Consider the following 20,001-nt stretch of genomic DNA (forward strand, 5'->3'; position numbering starts at 1 on the left):
CTACATTTGTAAACAGTTTTATATCCAGTTCCCTGTAAGGCTGCCTCTCTCCCAGTACATGCTGCCTTAATTAAAATCAGCAGAGGTGCTGGAGCTCCCTGGATTAAATGAAGGGGCTGCTGGCAGGGAGATCATTGTCAGGGGTCCTGAGTTCTGGAATTTACTTCCCTTCTTCATCTGCCTGAGCTTGGAGTTATTAACTTCTTCCAATTGTTCCATACTGCGTGTTGCACTTGTAAGATTTCTTCAGCAGTGTCATTTTGTCTGCCTACAAAAAATACCTTTTTCCTCAGGAAAAAGGCCTCCTTGGAAGGCTGGCAGCCCAGACAAGCCCACACAGTCAGCTCTGACTTATAGCAGAAAGGTAAAGAAAGCATCTCTGGTACTGAGAGGCCACAGGCTTACTCTGAAGCTAAATTAAATGCACAATTGGCGTCCCTCCCCCATAATGTTTGTTTAACTGCCAAATCCTTGAGAAAACAGTGTTCTTAAATCTCAGTCCAAGTGAGTCAGCAGATTCTACAGGGGCAGGTTGCTACCTATTTTTTCCAAAAAGCCTCCTTCTGAAGAGATGTATTAGCTAGAGAAAGATTTCCTCTACCTTGGAATACTCCAAAAAGGAAGGAGAGATGATATTATTATTAATTATTGTTGTTATTGGTGATTTGTACTGCAATAGTACCCAAAGCAGTAACAGAAGTCTACACTAGTGCTTAAATTGATGTAAGTTATGTTGCTTGTGAGTATGAAAAAAATCATACAATCCCCCCTTCCTCCCCCTGAATGACATAACTGACACTGACTTAATGCGGTGTCTACATTGCGCTGTGTCGGCGGGAGATGCTGTCCTGTCAATGTAGCTTTTGCCTCTTGTTGAGGTGGATTAATTAAATCGACGGGAAAATACTCTCTTGTTGATTTATTATGTCTTCATCAGACCTGCTAAATCAATACTGCTGCATTGATCGCAGTGGCGCTGATTCAGCGCGGAAGTGGAGACAAGGCCTGAATTTATTGGCAAAGCCCCACTGATTGCAGCAAGACTGGTCCTTTAAAAGTGTCTCACATATAATAATAGACTAGCAGATCAATTTACTGTAGTCCAAGGTACAAATCTGCTTATTCTGGTACAGTTTATGCATTTCACGAGTGCCCTCTGTCCCTGCTTATCTCTAGTCTTGTCTACACTGCAATTCAATACCCGCGGCCAAGCCAGCTGACTTGGGCTTGCGGGACTCAGTCTGCAGGGCTGTTTAATTTCAGTGTAGATGTTCGGGCTTGGGTTTTTTTATTTTTCCATCCAGTAATGTCAGTCCCACAACTTCTTGTTTGAATGACAGCCTTTGGGCTCTTACTAAGTTACTTTCTGGGATAGTTAGATATAATCTGAATTCATTGGCCTATATTTCTTCTTGGCCATTTCAGGGGTGGATGGGGAGGAGATGAGAAAGCACCAAGTGTCTCTTCTTGCACACCCCATGCAAGAACTAGGAACGATCACAGTTCCAGAACTTGGGAGCCGGCCATGTGTGCCTGGAGGAGAAGAATGTACTGTATAAAGCCTGGTGCAGCTCGCATACTCCTCCAGTGTACCAGGGAACCCAGGGAGAGACTGTTACTCCTGGAACTCCCCACTGGAACCCTGGGGCTTCACACCATCCCTATGCAGGGATGTGGCTAAATGACACAATCCAGATTTTTATTAGACTGGGTTCTTCTGGATCTGAGTAAATGCCAGGCCCTCACTGTCTTCCTAAGGGGTAATGTACACATTATCCACTGGCTCTGTGGATGAGGGTAAAGAAGTGGACATGTTGTTCCTTGACTTTAGCAAAGCTTTTGACATGGTCTCCCACAGTATTCTTGCCAGCAAGTTAAAGAAGTATGGGCTGGATGAATGAACTATAAGGTGGATAGAAATCTGGCTAGATTGTCGGGCTCAATGGGTAGTGATCAATGGCTTCATGTCTAGTTGGCAGCCGGTATCAAGTGGAGTGCCCCAAGGGTCGGTCCCGGGGCCAGTTTTGTTCGATATCTTCATAAATGATCTGGAGGATGATCTGGATTGCACCCTCAGCAAGTCTGCAGATGACACTAAACTAGGAGGAGAGGTAGATATGCTGGAGGGTAGGGATAAGATACAGAGGGCCCTAGACAAATTAGAGGATTGGGCCAAAAGAAATCTGATGAGGTTGAACAAGGACAAGTGCAGAGTCCTGCACTCAGGATGAAAGAATCCCATGCACTGCTACAGACTAGGGACCAAATGGCTCGGCAGCAGTTCTGCAGAAAAGGACCTAGGGGTTACAGTGGACGAGAAACTGGGTATGAGTCAACAGTGTGCCCTTGTTGCCAAGAAAGCCAATGGCATTGTGGGCTGTATAAGTAGGGGCATTGCCAGCAGATCGAGGGACGTGATCGTTGCCCTCTATTCAACATTGGTGAGGCCTCATCTGGAGTAGTGTGTCCAATTTTGGACCCCACACTACAAGAAGGATGTGGAAAAACTGGAAAACATCCAGCGGAGGGCAACAAAAATGATTAGGGGACTGGAACACATGACTTATGAGGAGAGGCTGAGGGAACTGGGATTGTTTAGTCTGCGGAAGAGAATATTGAGGGGGGATTTGATAGCTGCTTTCAACTACCTGAAAGGGGGTTCCAAAGAGGATGGATCTAGACTGTTCTCAGTGGTAGCAGATGACAGAACGAGGAGTAATGGTTTCAAGTTGCAGTAGGGGAGGTTTAGGTTGGATATTAGGAAAAACTTTTTCACTAGGAGGGTGGTGAAACACTGGAATGGGTTACCTAGGGAGGTGGTAGAATCTCCTTCCTTTGAAGTTTTTAAGGTCAGGCTTGACAAAGCGCTGGCTGGGATGATTTAGTTGGGGATTGGTCCTGCTTTGAGCAGGGGGTTGGACTAGTTGACCTCCTGAGGTCCCTTCCAACCCTGATATTCTATGATTTTATGATTCTATGATATGATGGGGCAGCCCATAATTTCAGAGCGAAGGGAAGTTGATGATATGGAGTGTATAAGAAAGAATGACTGTATAAAGGGTTTCCGAATTATATGCCCATGGTATTATTGCCCTTCTCTCATAGAAAGTATTTGATACAATATCAGCTGTTATAACTAATTTTGGTGTTTTACCATATGTCATTTAGCTCATTTGGATTGGGCAACATTTGATAGTTGCTTCTAAGGGTCCCCTATTGATTATCTTTGTCAAAAAGAATGATTCCTCTAGGTAAGCCATCTTCAGACTATACTGAGACCAGTAGGACCTACTCAGGCTGAATGTCAGGTGCTCCTTTTCCAACCTCAAGTTTAGACTTATAACAAAGAAAAAAACTTTTAATTATACTGGACCGCAGCCAGACTGCTCAGAATTTGCTTAAAAAATATAGATGTCGGCTGGTGGAGTAGACAAACACCTGAGATCTCTTTAGTCCGTATACTGTGGAAATGCTCTGTGGTCTGAGGATTTGGGGACCATGTGTGCATCAAAATCAATCTTCCTTTTCAGGTAACTATTCTACCTTCGCTTAGTTTAGTAGTAATCCAAACATGAAAGATGAAGTGGCAGTTTGTGATTTTTTTTAAATGCATCTGAGCTGAAGGCTGAAAAAGGAACATCAAAATTCACTCAAGTCCTGGCCTCTTGATCAGCTAGAATATCAGTGTTAGTATCCCACCCTGAATCATTTAGGATTGCCCAATAGCTCTAGAAGACATCTTTGGTAGCCCAATATTTATTCAAAGTTGGAAAGTGATAGCTCCAAGAATAGAAAGGTGCAGCATAGTGGGTGATATGGTAACTCTGTAGAGTTTTGCATATGATATAAATGACTAGACTCTATATGACTTAATTGAAATTCTCCACATTATGTTGCATATGTCTGATTATTACTGTTCTCCCTGTATAAACTTTGCTAAGTTTGTCACATTTTGCTTCTTTCTGTTTTTTCTTCTTTGTCTCATTTACTTTGGTCTGACTCAGGGGCTGGTCTACACTTAAAAGTTTTACCAGCATAGCTATGCCAGCAAAATTGTAGATGCAGTTATACCAGCAAAAAAAGGTCATTTTGCTAGTATATGGTATAAGCTAATTGTTTGGCAGTACAAGCTACATCTCCACTAGGAGGATTCACTGTTATAGCTATAGGCCTTACTCTGTTGCAGGAAAGAAACCCCCTCACTTAACATAACTGTATTTTATGCTTTATTTATTTTCACCTGAAGCAATAGAAACCTTTATCATAAATAAACAAAAGTTAACGTAATTATAGAACTATAGAATATTTGGTATCCCCCACAATTTACAGTAGCGACGTAGAGCCAACATATCACTCCTCTTCAAGCTCTCTGCCACCCAAGAACATTGCCGTTTCTCACACACACTCCCACCTCACCACACAGTCCTTAAGAATGAGGCATGCTGTATTTTCATTCCATCCAGTTTATTCCATGTCTGTGTCTCAGACACACCTGTTTTTAGCTGCATAACTACCATAGGAAGGAAAGTTGCACAGCTGACCACCATGACCAAAATGAAAATGATATAGCTTGTGTAGCTGCAAATAACTATCCTGTTCCCTACCCCTGCTGCCATCTTGTAATACATGTTAGCATGCTGAATGTCACCTTCTACTTTACAAGGTACTTCTTCATATTAATTGTCTCCTGTGGGATATGGAAGACCTCTATGGAACAAAGCAGCTGAGCGTAAACTGATAAACTATAGGCCATTTTCTAGCCAAACCACTGCAGTATTTTCTTTTCACAAAGCCAACAACTGTAACTGTTCTAACAAGCTGTGATTCAGACTATGGACATGGCTGTGAATAGATAGGAATATCACTGACATTATTCCATATAGAAACGGTTTTAGTTATGGGTGAGGAAAGAGGGCATAAAGTAACTGATTGATATGTCAAATATTTTCTTCGTTTTTGTCTTTATTTTAGTTCATAATAGTGAAAGGAGCCATCATGTTGTCCATATATTTTAAAGGGGAACATGAGTGTCCTTTATATCTCTAAATATAAGACAAAATCAGCAAAATTATGGATTTTTAAAAACTTTAAAACAAAGTTTCTTAGTACTGCAGCTTACTTTCTCTGTATACTATATACATGTTTGTTTGCTTTTTGTCTGAATTTTGGGCCTGGTTAAGAGGTGACCTTCCATTCTGAATCAGCCATTTTGCATTGCACAAATAATTGAGGGCATAATTTTGCATCAGAAATCATTGTGGGCTCAACTGGTGTTATTTAGATGTCTACTTACCTGTTTAGTCCAACAAAGCATGTAGTTAGATATCTTAATTGCAACTAATAGGGTTGCCAGCCCTCCCGGTTTTGCCAGGAGTCTCCCAGAATCAGGCCCTATCTCCCGGAGGCTACTGAAGCCAAACCGGGAGATTTTAGGTGCTGAAAGTCTGGCGGCGCAGCGGGGCTAAGACAGGCTCCCTGCCTGCCCTGGCTCTGCGCAGCTCCCGGAAGCAGCTGGCATGTTCCTGCGGCCTTGTTTGGGGGTGGGGAGAGGGAGCAGGGGGCTCCGCATGCTGCCCCCACCCCCAGTGCCAACTCCACAGCTCCCATTGGCTGGGAACTGTGGCCAATGGGAGCTGCAGGGGTGGCACTTGTGGGTGTGGGCAGCTCGTGGAACCACCTACCCCCCCAGGGGTCCCAGGCATATGCTGGCCACTTCCGGGAGCTGCATGGAGCCAGGGCAGGCAGGGAGCCTATCTTAGCCCTGCTGCACCGCCAACTGGGAGCCACCCGAGGTAAGCACCACCCCGCTGGAGCCTTCACCCCGCACCCACTCCTGCACCCCAACCTCCTACCCCAGCCTGGAGCCCCCTCCTGCACCCAAACTCCCTCCCAGAGCCCGCATCCCTCACCCCTGCCCGCACCCAAACCCCCTGCTCTGGCCCTGAGCACCCTCCCACATCCAAACTCCCTCCCAGAGCCTGCAACCCTCACCCCTCCCGCACCCAATCCCCTGCCCCAGCCCTGAGCCCCCTTCAGCACCCAAACTCCCTCCCAGAGCTTTCACCCTGCACCCCCTTCCTGCACCCCAACACCCTGCCTCAGGCTCAACCCAGAGCCCCCTCCCAGACTCCAAACCCCTCGGCCCCAGCCCAGAGCCCGCACGCCCTTCTGCACCCCTGCCCCAGCCCAGTGAAAGTGAGTGAGGGTGGGGGAGAGTGAGCAACAGAGGGAGGGGGGACGGAGTGAGTGGGGCGGGGCATCAGAGAAGGGGTGGGGCATGGGCAGAGCCTTTTGGGGTGGGGCAAGGGTGTTTGGGTTTCTGTGATTAGACAGTTGGCAACCCTAGCAACGATAGATAAGCACAGATGCACTTTTACTTTTGCAATTATTTATACTTGCAAAATTCTGGATGCAAAGGAGGTGGGTTAAGTCCCCAGTCAAATTCAGATCCTGTACGTGAATTTAGTTTTTGTTAATGTGAAAGCTTGCTTCTATCTGATAGTATTAGTCTAAGTGTGGAGCAGGCACCGTGCAAATATTCCCCCAGAGCCCTGCCAAATCTTCCTTAATCCTGGCCTGCAGTACACCTGCTGCTCTAGTTCTCAGCCTCTCATGCAGACCCTGGCAGTTGTGACAAACTGTGCTATATTTTTGTGATGTAGATAGATATCTGCTAGTGAGTATGATGAGACCAGCAAACTCATTTTAAATGAGACTTAATCCAGGATTTGAAACCAGAGAACAAATTTAACACTGTCAGAAAATGATATAGCTACAGAGGTACTGCAGTTGCTAATGCCGGCCGTGAATTTGGTCCCAGGTCTCTGAATGAGATGGGTTAGTTTATTAATCCCCTGAGCCACCTTATCCTCTACAATTATACTGTAAAATAAAAATGATAAATATATATACTGTATTTACTATGATTATCTGTGCCTCAGAATCATTTAGTAATGTATGTCTTTATAGATGCAAGAGACATAGACACACTTAAGCTGTAATCTCTCTTATTTTAGAAGTTTTGTTGTTAAAACACAGTATTTTTCATTATTTGGCCTAGTTTCCTTTAAAGATATTAAAAATATCAAAAGAATAAAATGAATGCCTTTTTTATTCTTTGCCATCTGTTTGTGCTCTGACCACTACTACTTTAACAAATTGTTCAGTACGGCACTGAATTGAAGCTTTGATCCATATTTTTTCATCAATCGGGACTGAGAAGATACGCATAATATTAATATACTGTATTATGGTCAAAAGATTAAATATGCTTTTATCCACAATTCAGCTGTTGCACGTATGGCTAAAAATATGTATAATCACTAATGTATTTCCTTATGGTTATATTTGAGTTTTTTTCTGTGTAAATCCACACTTGCCTGCCCCAACCAGCATGTATTTACAGGGCCGGTTTCTAGGCTATTTTGAAGTACAGTCCCATGTTCTAGACAGATGTTTCCCATTTAACTAACATGGAAAACATAGGTGGTCCTTGTAGTTTTTTGTTACAAGTTGCATGGTGGATGAACTAAGCAACCACTGTGTGCTTTTGGTAGAATTATTTTGTTTATGAATCACACATACAGTCTGCCCTTGGAAAATTGTCACATGCACTTGTACAGTGTTGTGCCCTGTTCCTATAATCATTAGCTTCAGATGTGCTAGTCCTGTGCCTTCTGTTCAAGGTTCTCAGTAACTCCCATCTCATTGCAATCCCCACTATCCTGGACAGATTACTCGCTTCCTTCTCTTTGCCCTCACCCTTATTTAGGTTATTCTGCCTCATTCTTGCCCATACTTTCTATGTAGTGTATACCAGGAGACCTTCCAAAAAGAGCTGAAATGGTGTTTTCTCTTCCCTCAAATATTTTCAAGAGTTCAAATTTTTTCCCCTATTTTTAATTGGGAGGAAAAAGTGAAAATCTCAAAAATGTTCACAAAAGGAAAAACTAATTTTTTTTTGGTTAGGGTGAATTGACATGTTTTGTTTATAAAATTTTGAAATGTTTTGATTTCAAACTTTTTCTTGCTTAACCTTTTTTTAGTCTAATTAGCTTAAATTTCTAAACAAATTGTTTCAAATCAGAAAACAGTTTTTTTTTTCATTTAGAAAATGTTGAAACACAACTTTAAACTGTTTTTTAATTTATTTTTGAGTCTGGAGATTTGTCAAAATTGTCTCTGATTTGTCAACAGTTTGGTTTTGATGAATTGGCTTTTTTTTTAGCTTCAAAAAACCTTCAGTCGAAAAATTCCCAACCAGCTCTAGGTATCTGTCAGAAAACATGTATACAGTTTGTATTATTGCTGCATTGTGAAGCCTAAGTTGTACATATGACCCTTGCCACCAGAACACCTTTGTGAAGCTGTTTAAAAGTAATATTTGTTAAAATGAGTCAGTGCTTACCAACAGGGAATTGGATGCTCTCTACCTTGTCAGTAATTTCCCCATTGAGCTCCATTATCTCCTCTTTGTGGCCTCATTCTATGATTGTTATCTGCTTCTACTTTGGCTCTTCCTTCTAAACTGGCTGGATTCCTTGTCAGTCACTCCAATACCAAGGTGTCATAGTAATACTGTGCAATCATCATCCCTAGTGGACAGAGCATTGGACTGGGACTCAGACCTGGCTTCTATTCCTGGTTCTGCCACTGGTCTGCTGGGTGACCGTGGGCAACTCACTTCAATCCTGTGGCTTAGTTTCCCCATCTGTAAAATGGGGATAATGATACTGGCCTTCTTTGTATAGCGTTTGAGATCTATGGGTGAAAAGTGCTGTATAAAAGCTTTTATTATTATTCCTCCAACCAGTTAAACTTCATTTCTGTAAAGAAGACTAGAACAAAAGTTAAACATAAATGGGGTCAGTAATACTTTTACCTCTCATTCCTTTCCTTAGCTTAAACCATGATGGAGTCCTAGCTCTTTACTTTAACTCAGGTCTGTGTTTATTTCACATAAGGAATCCTATTGACATGAATGGTGCTTGATGAGGAAGGACCAACATTTTCAAAACAGGGTATGCTAAAATTAAGCATGTAAATCCAAGTGACCTGAAATTCAGAGATTGAGAATTCACAAATCCCATTGAAGTTAGAGCAGGCTTTCAAAACAAGGTGCTGAAAATGCCCCCTAGTCTATACTTGTGCTTACACTATTGCTCACACTGGTGCAGATACACTGATGGTGGAAAACAGGTATGAAATTTTGTAGTGCAGTTGCACCTTAAGCTAAGTAAATGGCTTGGACTTTCTTCTCATTTATACAAGGCACCTTTATGCCACTTTGGCAGTGAAAAGGGGCCTGTAAATGGGTGTATAGTTAAGCCCCTATACACTACAGGGTGATGTAAAGACGGCTTAGCTCAAATGAAAATTTGGCCCATTGTATTTTAAAAAATAATAAAAAAAGAATTGTAGGACAAAGCTGCAAAGAGTTTCGTTTCCAACTGGTAAATAAGAAAATATACTGTAGAAAAGATAGCACTATTATGTATATTTGGAGCTATGCCTCATATTATATATTTTAATTGGTAAATGTTTCCTTATTCTCCAATGTCACTAGAACTGATGCACTCCACTCTATTTGCTTATCAGAATCACAGTTCATGTGTCTGTAAGAGGATTTGTATTCTTTTAGTCTGAGATAAACATATTCAAGAGCCTGTGCTTAGCTGACATGCTCTCCTAAACTAAAAACAAGACCAAAAAAAAATCTTGCAAACATTTTGAGATTATGGGGTTATAATAAATTTCCAGCAGACAAGAATATTTATTCTCTTCTGAGTTGTCTTTATTTTTTTTAAAGATATTATTCTTAGTTATGTAGACAATAGCTGCTTATCTTTTGAGAACAGGAGAATAAAGGGATTTACCACTCTGCTGAAAATCTGAACACTACACTCATATTCATATCTATTTAATAATTTATTGAGAGCATGGCCAACACTATGAAATTTTCATGTATGGGTATCAAGCAACCAACCTCACATAAACTTGAAAGGCTTAAAACACAGAGGTCAGTAACTTTGCACTACTGTTCCTGGCTTTACAGTACTTAAAAGTTAATCACAATAATTATTTTTTTTCAAAGAAAAATCTAATTTTTTCAATTCATAGAATCACGGCAAAATTCAAATTTCAGACTCAGACTTAGTGTGATGTTGGTATTTGCTGGGTACACACACCCACCACCACCACAAGGTGGAATATAAAAAGTTTACACACTGAGACTACTTTTGCAGTATAAGCATTTTTTGAAACTGACTGTCTGTAAGGCTGCATGTGTTATCACTTCCAACAGATGTGTCTTGATACAGTTGTTATATGCCTGGATACAGCACCAAAATAAATTTGTTGGATTTCAGTACTGCTGTTCCTGCTGTTATCATTAAGGGTCTGTTGGAATGAGTGTTAGGAATTGTTGTTCAAGTGTTTATGTGGCTGCCCAAAAAATCATTTTAGACTGAAAGCTGGCCAGTGCAGGAACATGTTTTTTTAAAAAAACAATTTGATTTAAAGTGGTTTAGCTGCTTTTAAATTTTAGAAGAAATAAAATAGAATTTTTCTGACGGTTTTAGAACACATTATTTTCATTCTGCTAGTGTCCAATGTGAGCTTGTCACTTTGTGTAGTAAAATGAATGTATTAAAATTGTTCTAATACTGAGAATTTAAAAACCAGATAAAGTACCTAAACATTATAGGCCGGATCCACAGCTCCTTGAAGTCAACGGGAGTGTTTCCATTGACTTTATGGGGCTTTGGATGAGAGACTATATTGCATTATATATTACTAATACAATTGCATATTTCAATTTTGGCTCTTGACAGCATCTGCTAGTGGCCATTTGATTTCAGGGACAGCTATTGTTGGATATTTTTCTTGACTAAATTTTGTTTCATGCCCATAGTAATTTGTTTATTCCTTATGCTATTTATAATTTTCAGGGTTCAAAAAGCTGTCACGGAGCTACAAAATCGAGATCCAGACATTTGGCAACATTCTGTGGAACTTTTCAAATATTAAGGAAATAACGTTATTGTGTGTTGTATATCATTTATTAAGCACCGATAATGTTCCTGGCACTGTACAGGACACAAAATAAAGATTGCCCATGCTCCTAAAGCCGTTTACTCTGAATAAGATGTACACAGAGCATATATGATGCACTGGAAGGCCGAGAACAGTGGTTCTCAACCTATTTATCATTGTGGGCTTCATATGCGGCCCACAAAGTGTTACCTGGGCTGCAGTTTGAGAACCACAGTGCCCCCACTTAACCCCACCCCCCCACAAACCCCTATGCCCAGTGCCCCCCACCCAGAGACCCCTCCACAGAGTGGGCCAGGAGCGGAGAGCCGGGTCTGGGGAAGGGGACAGGGACTCCAACCCCAAACCCCGCCGCAACCCTAGACACCGTTGTGCGGGGCTGAGCAGCAGCCAGGACCCCGGACCCGGACCCTGCTGTGCTGGGCCACGCAGCAGCCCAGACCCCAAGCCTGCCGTGCGGGGCTGTGTGGCAGCCGGCAGCCCAGAGCCCGCAGCCTTTAGCATACAGCTGAGCTGGGCTGTAGCTGTGTGCTAATTGGGCCGCATGCAGGCTGCGGGTTGAGAACCTCTTCCTAGAGGAAGGAAATTTCTGGGGTTTTTTGGTTTGTTTTCTTTTTTAACAAATTAATGCTATTTTTCACTAGCTTCTTGTTGGCATCATGGAAATAGAGAGTCTTTGGAAGGTTTTGAATACTAAGGGGATATTGCCTTGGCAAACTGGAACAGGTAGGGAGTTTTCATATATGAGAAGGGTTGGGAAAAGGCCTAGATACATTTATGGAAGAAATGAACAGGGAGGGGACGTCAAGACGGGTAACAGTGGAGTGGAGGTGATACATGAAGGCCTAATCCAAAAGCACATCAAAGTTTATCAGTCATGTTGCTACTGTGCCTGCCTTCAGTCTGGACATTTTTTCCATACGTAACAATGCTGCAATATTTTTTCCTCTGCTTTTTCTTCATCAAACTGGGGAGAATACGTACCCAGGATGACTAAGCCTCCCCCTACGTTTATTGCTTTTATTTTTGTTGGATGGGTTCGAGGGTTGTGATTCAGACTATCCTTAGGAAGTGTCTAAAAATTCATATTTGGAACTGATGCATCATGATGGGTTCCTATGTTTTTGGATTCTCCTGAAAGCAAAATTATTTCTATATGTAGTCAGGTTTAGTTTGCTATTAGCATATGTGCCACTATTTGTTTTTAAATAACTTTTTCTACAAATGTGGTACTGACTGTAACTAAATTTACAGGGCATCTGGGATCCTTCTAACTACACACACATCACTTTAATTATAAAGATTTTATTATCATTTTTATTTGCAGTATTCATGCATGCCTTTAAAACAGAGGTTCTCAAACAGGGGGAGGGGGGACGGCACAGAATGTTTTCAGGGTGTGTGTGCGTGTGAGAAGCTTTAGGAAAAACCTTACTGCTCACATTTTACCCACAGCAATGAATAACTCGCGAAGCTAAAATTCCTCCAGACATATCAGGTCCTCAGATGGCGCTGTGCATTTGACTCTAGATGGCGCTGTGCATTTTGATGGATTTCTGTTAAGCTTGCGTAGCAGTATACAAAGTCATTGCTATCTGTACGTTAATCTGTTTGCTATGATGCGGTGTGCACATTTAATTGTAAGAATAGACCAGAATTGCAGTTTTGCTTTTGCCCTTATTACAATGAATCATTGGCTCTGCTTGAATCAGTGCCTTCCAGTTTTTAATATTTTAGTGAGAGTTGCATGTTGATTTTTTTTTTAGTTGGTATATGTTCTTGTGTGGCGGGGCAGGGTGGGGTGTGAACTACTACAGACACAAAGAAGGGGGTGTGGTCAAATAAGGTCAAGAGACACTGCTTTAAAAATGTATCTGAGTATTTAAAAAAATTTATCACTGTGGCATCTGAGCACTTTGCCAAACACTTAACAAAGCCAGAAAAACCTGGCAACAATTTGACTGTGCATTTTCTTTTGTTCTTCCCAACAGTTGTACGTAATCAAAGTGTAACTGGGTGGGCTGGCCCTCAAAGGGATTGAGTTCAGCCCCTCTGTACCTTGTCAGGCAGTCGCAGGTGATGGAATTGGGATTGGGCCTAGGCCAGTGGTTGGGTCAGGCATCATGTGATGGTAGCCCAGAGGCAGGGATTTCATATAGGACAGACTAACAGACAGACAGACCATGGGGGAGGGGTCTCTAGAGAAGGCCTGGTAGAACGCCTCTGCTCAGAGGGAGCTGATGAGCTGAGAATGAGTGAGCTGGGGCCTGAAGTCTTGATGCAAAGGCAATAAGGAAAGAAAACTTGCAGGGGACCCAGGGTCAGAGAAGACTGGGAAAGAGACTCTCCATACCAGCCAGCGGGAAATGCCTCAAGGGGCAGGTCAGAAACCTTGAGAGGATCTACAGCCTTAGAGGTAAAAGACTTGAGGAAGTGCCTGGCAGCAGGACCTTAGTTTTGGGAAAGAATTGCTTCAAGAATTGCTTCAAGGAAAGAATTGCTTGCAGGGTTGTACTACTTCAGGAGTAGTGTCTCGCTTATGATTTTCTTTGTTCTTTCAAATGCTTGTTCGTGGGTGTCTGGCCATTCTCACTCAGCATCATTGTGTGTTAACTGTTTCAAGGCTTCACAGGCTCCTGATAGTCATGAACAGATTCTGGAAAGCTAGTTGGCATCCCTATAAATCCCTTCATATCCTTTGGCTGGGCATTTCCTTAATGGCTCTGAGTCTTCAGGGTACAGCCAGAATCCCTCAGGTAGCAGATGCATAATGTAGGGGACTAGGGTTCTCCTCAGCTTCAGCTTGTCTGAACTCAGCCTAGCATTCCACGCCACCAGGCACCTATTTAGGAGTTGTTGCAGCTTGGTATCATGGTCCTGGATTGCCTCTTCCTTGACATTTCCTTCTGCTACAATATGAATGTCATCAGCTACAGTCTTGGTGTCTGGGAGTACCTCTAGTGCCTGGTTCAGTTTACACTGGAACACCTCTGGGGCCAGGCTAATGCCCAGAAGCCTTCGTCACTGCTTAATTAGTAATGAAAGAGGTGACTAGGATCAAGCAATTTTTATTACTTTCATAACTGATGCAGCAAGCCCAGAGGTGCCAGGACTATGAACTGCCAAGCCTAGAGATGCCAGGGCTCAGCACAATTTATTGGCACAAATTAAGCACTGGCATTCATATCCAACAATAACTGCTAAAATATGCAGCAAAGTCTGTCAGGTGGCTGGATGGCTCATACAGCTTGATATATCAGAACCCGTTCTTCACATCACAAAGAGTGAATGTTTTTGCTCTGGAGAAATTGGGTGTATATACTCAATCATTGATAATGGGTAGTGACTTCTTTTCAGTGCTCTTTTCATTGGTTTTGGGTTGGTGCAAATCCTCAGTTTACCTAAAGATTTTCTCACCACTGAGAGGCAGTTGATCCACTCTGTGCTGGTTTCAACAGGTGTAATGATGCTTCTTTACAGGCTTGCAAGTTCCTTCTTTAGTTTCTGCATCTGGCCTACTGTTTTATTAGTCTCATGGCTTAACGTGGGGGTCTGTTTACAACCTCAGCTTACACTCTAGGTGTTCATCTCTTTGGAATATGCCATTAATGTTAGAATGCTGGACAGGCCCACAGTAACTGTTCTTCCTTCTCTGTCACAATGGCTATATTCTGGAGTTGTACTGCAATCGAATTCATGGCTTGCATGGCCCCACTGCCCAGCAGTAGGTGGTATTCCTGGTTGTGAACTACTAGAACTCAAAACAATAATGCCTTTTGTTTCATGAGTTTCTTATCAATTGTCTGTGTTTACCCACTGGCTTCTGAATAGTTTTATTGTACATCATCAGCACCAGGTCATACTTCTCTAGTGTAATATTGTTGCTTATCAGTGTTGCTGGGATTACATTGCAGCTGTCTTAGCAGTGCAGCTGGAATCAAACTGATCATTGATCCAATAGCATAAGTGCAAATATGGCAGTTGAGTGCCTGATAGCCTTCTTCTGCAGTGCATGTTCATTGAGAGCCTTTGGATCTGCTAAAGTTACACTGCTGATATCTTCACTGGAAGTCTCTTTCTCAATCACTGCATGTACTGTTGCTTTTTTTTCTTCCTGGGGTAGCTGTGGCATTGGACTATAAAGTGGTTCTATTTCCCAGGCCCCTTTCACAGTTGTCCATAAGCTGGGCGTTTTTCTTTCTGCATTTTGTATTGCTTTTCACTGTATATAGACTGGGATGCCTGCATTCCCAGTCAGTCTGTCTCTGTCTTGCATGCTGGGTTCCTTTAGCTGAACCGTCATACTTGTTCTGCAGTAGTGGCTGTCCTTGTTTTGATCCTTTCCCAGACAGTTTTTGCTGCCTTTGCTATTTTGGAGGCATTTCCATAGGATTAGATCAGTTTCTTTCAACAATCTCTCCTTTAAGATGAAATCATGTGTCCCACAAAAGATCCTGTCTCTAATTAGGGCACCATTAACATCTCAGAGTTACAGAGAGACGCCAGAGTTCTCAGCAGGGTAATATAAGTATCTATCCCTTCTTCTGTTTCTTAGGGCTAGTCTACACTGGCAATGTTAAAGCGTTGCTGGGGCAGCGTTTTAATGTGGCTTGCGTGGCCGTGGCACCAGCGCTGGGAGAGAGCTCTCCCAGTGCTCTGAAAAAACCACCTGCACGAGGGGCGCAGCTCCCGGCGCTGGGGCACTGTCTACACTGGTGCTTTACAGCACTGAAACTTGCTGCGCTCAGGGGGCTGTTTTTTCACAGCTGGATTCAGACACATCCAGCCAGGCAGCAGGCAAGAGCTGCTGCTCCTCCTAGAGGCCACTGTGGTGCCCAGCTAGCACGAAGCCCTGGGGCAAGGGCAGCAGCAGTAGCAACAGGCGAGGATGGGAAGCAGAATGGAGAAGAGGTGAAGGAGAGAGAATAAGGCAAGGTCTGAAATGCCACAGGATTGGTGTGGGATGGGGGCAGAATGGAGGAGGCTGCTGCACCCCCGTCATGTGGGCAGGAATGAGGAACTGGTATGGCAGGGGAAGAATCTGTTGACCAAGGTCTGTTGTAAATGAGTTTGCTCCAGGAACAAGGGGGAAATCAGTGAACTGTGACTCTCACAAAAAGAACAGGAGTACTTGTGGCACCTTTGAGATTAACAAATTTATTCGAGCATAAGCTTTGTTGGGCTACAGCCCACTTCATCGGATGCATAGAATGGAACATATAGTAAGAAGATATATATAGAGAGAGAGGAAGAGGGAGAGAGGCTAATTAAGTAGAGCTATTATCAGCAGGAGAAAAAAAACTTTTGTAGTGATAATCAAGATGGCCCATTTAGATAGTTGACAAGAAGGTGTGAGGCACAGTTCATTATGTGATCTCTTCCTCGACCACAGCAGATTGTAATGTTGCAATCTAGTCCATAATAAGTATCCTAGATAAGAGCTTGATCCTGTGGGATGCTGAATAAGGGTGCACAAATTGTTGCAATTCTAGAGGTCAGTGATTCCCAGTAACTGCTGCTGAAAATCTACTGATTTCAGTGACAGCAAAGAGGACTACATGACTCTCAAAATCATTGAACCCAAAGGGTATCTCAGGCCTCAGAAACAAACTAAAACAAAACTAAAATCCCCCCCCCACACACACACACAACAGTGAGTCTCAGAACCTGGGTCAGGTGACTTGGTCTCATGTTATGGGGCTAAAAATAGCAGTGTAGATGGAGCTTGGGATCTGAAACCCAGTGAGGAGGATGGGTCTCAGGGCCCAGGCTCTGCTACTTTTAGCCCCAAAGCACAAGCCTGAGTGAGTTGATCCAGGTTCTGAGACTTGCTGCTGTGTCTTTTTTGTAGTGTAGACACCCAGAGTCATCTCTGTTTAAAGAGTTGTATATTGGGTAATATACAACATATTGATGAATCAGTGAATCTAGACATTGAAGGCAAAAAGACAATCAACTGTTTAAAAAAGAATTAAAGGCATGCCTTATTATTTTCTTCATAAAATATTGGAAATATAGATGAAGCATAGCTCCAGTACTATAGTGATGAGTGCCTTAGAAACACCTATGACTAAATACAATTTGAAAATCTCATCTATCTCTTGTGTGATACTATTACATCCAGATGCAGTCTGCTTCCAGGCAGCTTCTTGGCCATCTGATTGTCCCTTGAGATGCAATAGTTGCAAGCGTTGCTTGAGCTTTCTAGTTCTTAATTCCAAAGGAGGCACCAAATTTAGGTCTGATTCCTGCTAACATAAAGGCCACTCATGGGAAGTCATCTTCTAAGAATCTCCTGAGAGAAGCTGTCAAAAATCCTCTGCTTCCCGTGAAATGTACTCAGCAGCTCTCTAAGGATGCTCAGCATCTTGCAGGATCAGACCTATATGTATACATTTTATTATTTAGTTGCTGTTTATTACATGTTTTGAAGATGTAGAGCTCTGCTTAAGTGCTGACCATTATTGGTTGTTTCCTGGACATTCAGATTTCAGGACACCTTATCAGAAATTGGAACTGATATATTTTATTTACTATAATCCTGTGGAAAAATAGTATGTGATCATGTAATTCTGGCATTTTCTACCTTTTTGAATACTTGACCGTACAACCTTAATGTTCGTCTAACATCGTTTTTTGTGTGAACTTGCTAGGCTTTTAAAAAAAGCAAACTGAAAAAACAAATTCAATTGTGTGGCATCATATTGACACTCACGTGTGTCATTGGCAAGGTTGGAACTTTTATATCCACTACACGGATCTCTGGCATTTGAACTAATAGAGTAACTGTTGCTATAGTAGGTTGTCTTCCTCTACATGGACTGACACTAGAGGGGGATGAGGTACATGCTTTGCCAGTGGGTGCTATAGTAGGTTGTCTTCCTCTACATGGACTGACACTAGAGGGGGATGAGGTACATGCTTTGCCAGTGGGTGCTATAGTAGGTTGTCTTCCTCTACATGGACTGACACTAGAGGGGGATGAGGTACATGCTTTGCCAGTGGGTTTCATGGCTATTTGCTGACAGTAGAGGAATTGGGGTGAGAAGAGGCCAGGCGGGGGTGAGGGTTTGGGGGCAGGTGGGGGAGGAGGGAGGGAGCTGAGCACCCCCGGGGCCCAGAGGAAGCTGGCACCTCTGGTCAGATTCTCAGGGAAAGATATCCTGCTCTCAGTCTGTCACTCCCTTTTTGCAAAAAGAAAAGGAGTACTTGTGGCACCTTAGAGACTAACCAATTTATTTGAGCATGAGCTTTCGTGAGCTACAGCTCACTTCATCAGATGCATACCGTGGAAACTGCAGCAGACTTTATATATACATAGAGAATATGAAAAAATACCTCCTCCCACCCCACTGTCCTGCTGGTAACAGCTTATCTATAGATAAGCTATCTTATCTTTAGATAAGCTGTTACCAGCAGGACAGTGGGGTGGGAGGAGGTATTTTTTCATATTCTCTATGTATATATAAAGTCTGCTGCAGTTTCCACGGTATGCATCCGATGAAGTGAGCTGTAGCTCACGAAAGCTCATGCTCAAATAAATTGGTTAGTCTCTAAGGTGCCACAAGTACTCCTTTTCTTTTTGCGAATACAGACTAACACGGCTGTTCCTCTGAAACTCCCTTTTTGGTCACTAGGCTATCTGAGGGTAGGTGGGGGCTTCCTGTGTGGAGCTATGACCTGTTTGCCTATGAGCTTCCTTCTTCCAATGACTTTCTCACATGACTCTCCTCATTGCCCTGGTGATCTGTGTGTGAAGAGGGAATCAAACCAGCTTCCCCCTCTAGCCCCTGCTGATCTGTTTCCCTTCTAGGCAGGCTGCCAGCAGCTTTTGGCAGCCTGTTCGCATTCTCAGTGGCAGCATGTGGTGGCATCCCACCACTCAGCTGGATTGGTGCCTGCAGCACAGTTCTTGGAGGCAGCCCAGTGGGTCCCAACTCCCCAGTTGCAGATCCATGGCTCCTCGCAGTAATGTGGCCAGGGAAGTGAGAGGTACATTTCTTGCTCCCCTGGTTATCCCATGAGGAAGAGTATTTTGGTGGGGGTGGTGGGGGGGAATAAAGTTGAGTGAAGGGATTTCCTACACTCTTTGCTAGGTACCCACAATCTCTCTCAGGCCACTGTCTCACAAAACAGCTGCAGCACGGAGACAGCCACCACTTGCAGGGCTGAGGCGACTCCCTACCCCCAGGTAGGCCTTGGTCTAGGCCAGGGGTAGTCAATTATTTTTTTTGTCAGGGGTCCAAATTTCTTGGTTAAGATATAGTAAAGGTCCAGACTCCAGAGAAAATAATACTACTCCCCACCCCAAACAATAATAATGATAGTAATAAGTAAATAAAAAGATTGTGGAGTCTGTTCATAAATGTCTGATTCAAATTTGGCCTGCAGTCTTCCTGTTGACTACCCCGGCCTAGACTTTAATTCCCACTCCACCCTCCTCCAGGCTGCGAAGAAACGCTGTTGACTGTTTAACAAGCAAGCCACTATATGGGCTGAAACAAATGACTGAAAAATGATTATTTTGCTGCTGTTCTGGAGCACAGAAGGCAAAATAACGTGTAATAACAAGTCCCTGTCCCTGATATAAAATCAGAGTCCTGTACTTTGGGCTGTACGTTAGCATAGCTTTCGTATTCATGATTGTTAGTACTAATATGTAATACAACATATCGTCTTTCATTTGAGATGAACTATTTGATGTCTTCCCCATTGGACTGAGATAAGTCCTAAAAGAATGTCACTCTTCTTTTTTGTCATTCACACCTTCTGAGAATGTCACTCTTATTATTTTCTCTTATAGAACTAATTCTGAAATTATTCTACAATGTATTACAAATGTATAACAACAATTTAGTGCTCCATTAAAAAGTGTTTCAAGGCAATCTGCAGTTTCCCAGGGGCTTAATGGGGAAACCATACTGTGTTGGATACTATTCAGCAATGAAA

The 20,001-nt window shown here is 42.8% G+C and overlaps 1 protein-coding gene across 2 annotated transcripts in view; it reads left to right on the forward strand.

Moving 5' to 3' along the window:
• RELN (reelin) overlaps nt 1-20,001 on the forward strand; it is a 468,214-nt gene that overhangs the window by 53,637 nt on the left and 394,576 nt on the right. The gene's annotated exons all lie outside the window — the stretch shown is intronic.

This window comes from Caretta caretta, chromosome 1 (genome assembly GCF_965140235.1).
Source record: "Caretta caretta isolate rCarCar2 chromosome 1, rCarCar1.hap1, whole genome shotgun sequence".
Classification (NCBI taxonomy): domain Eukaryota; kingdom Metazoa; phylum Chordata; order Testudines; family Cheloniidae; genus Caretta; species Caretta caretta.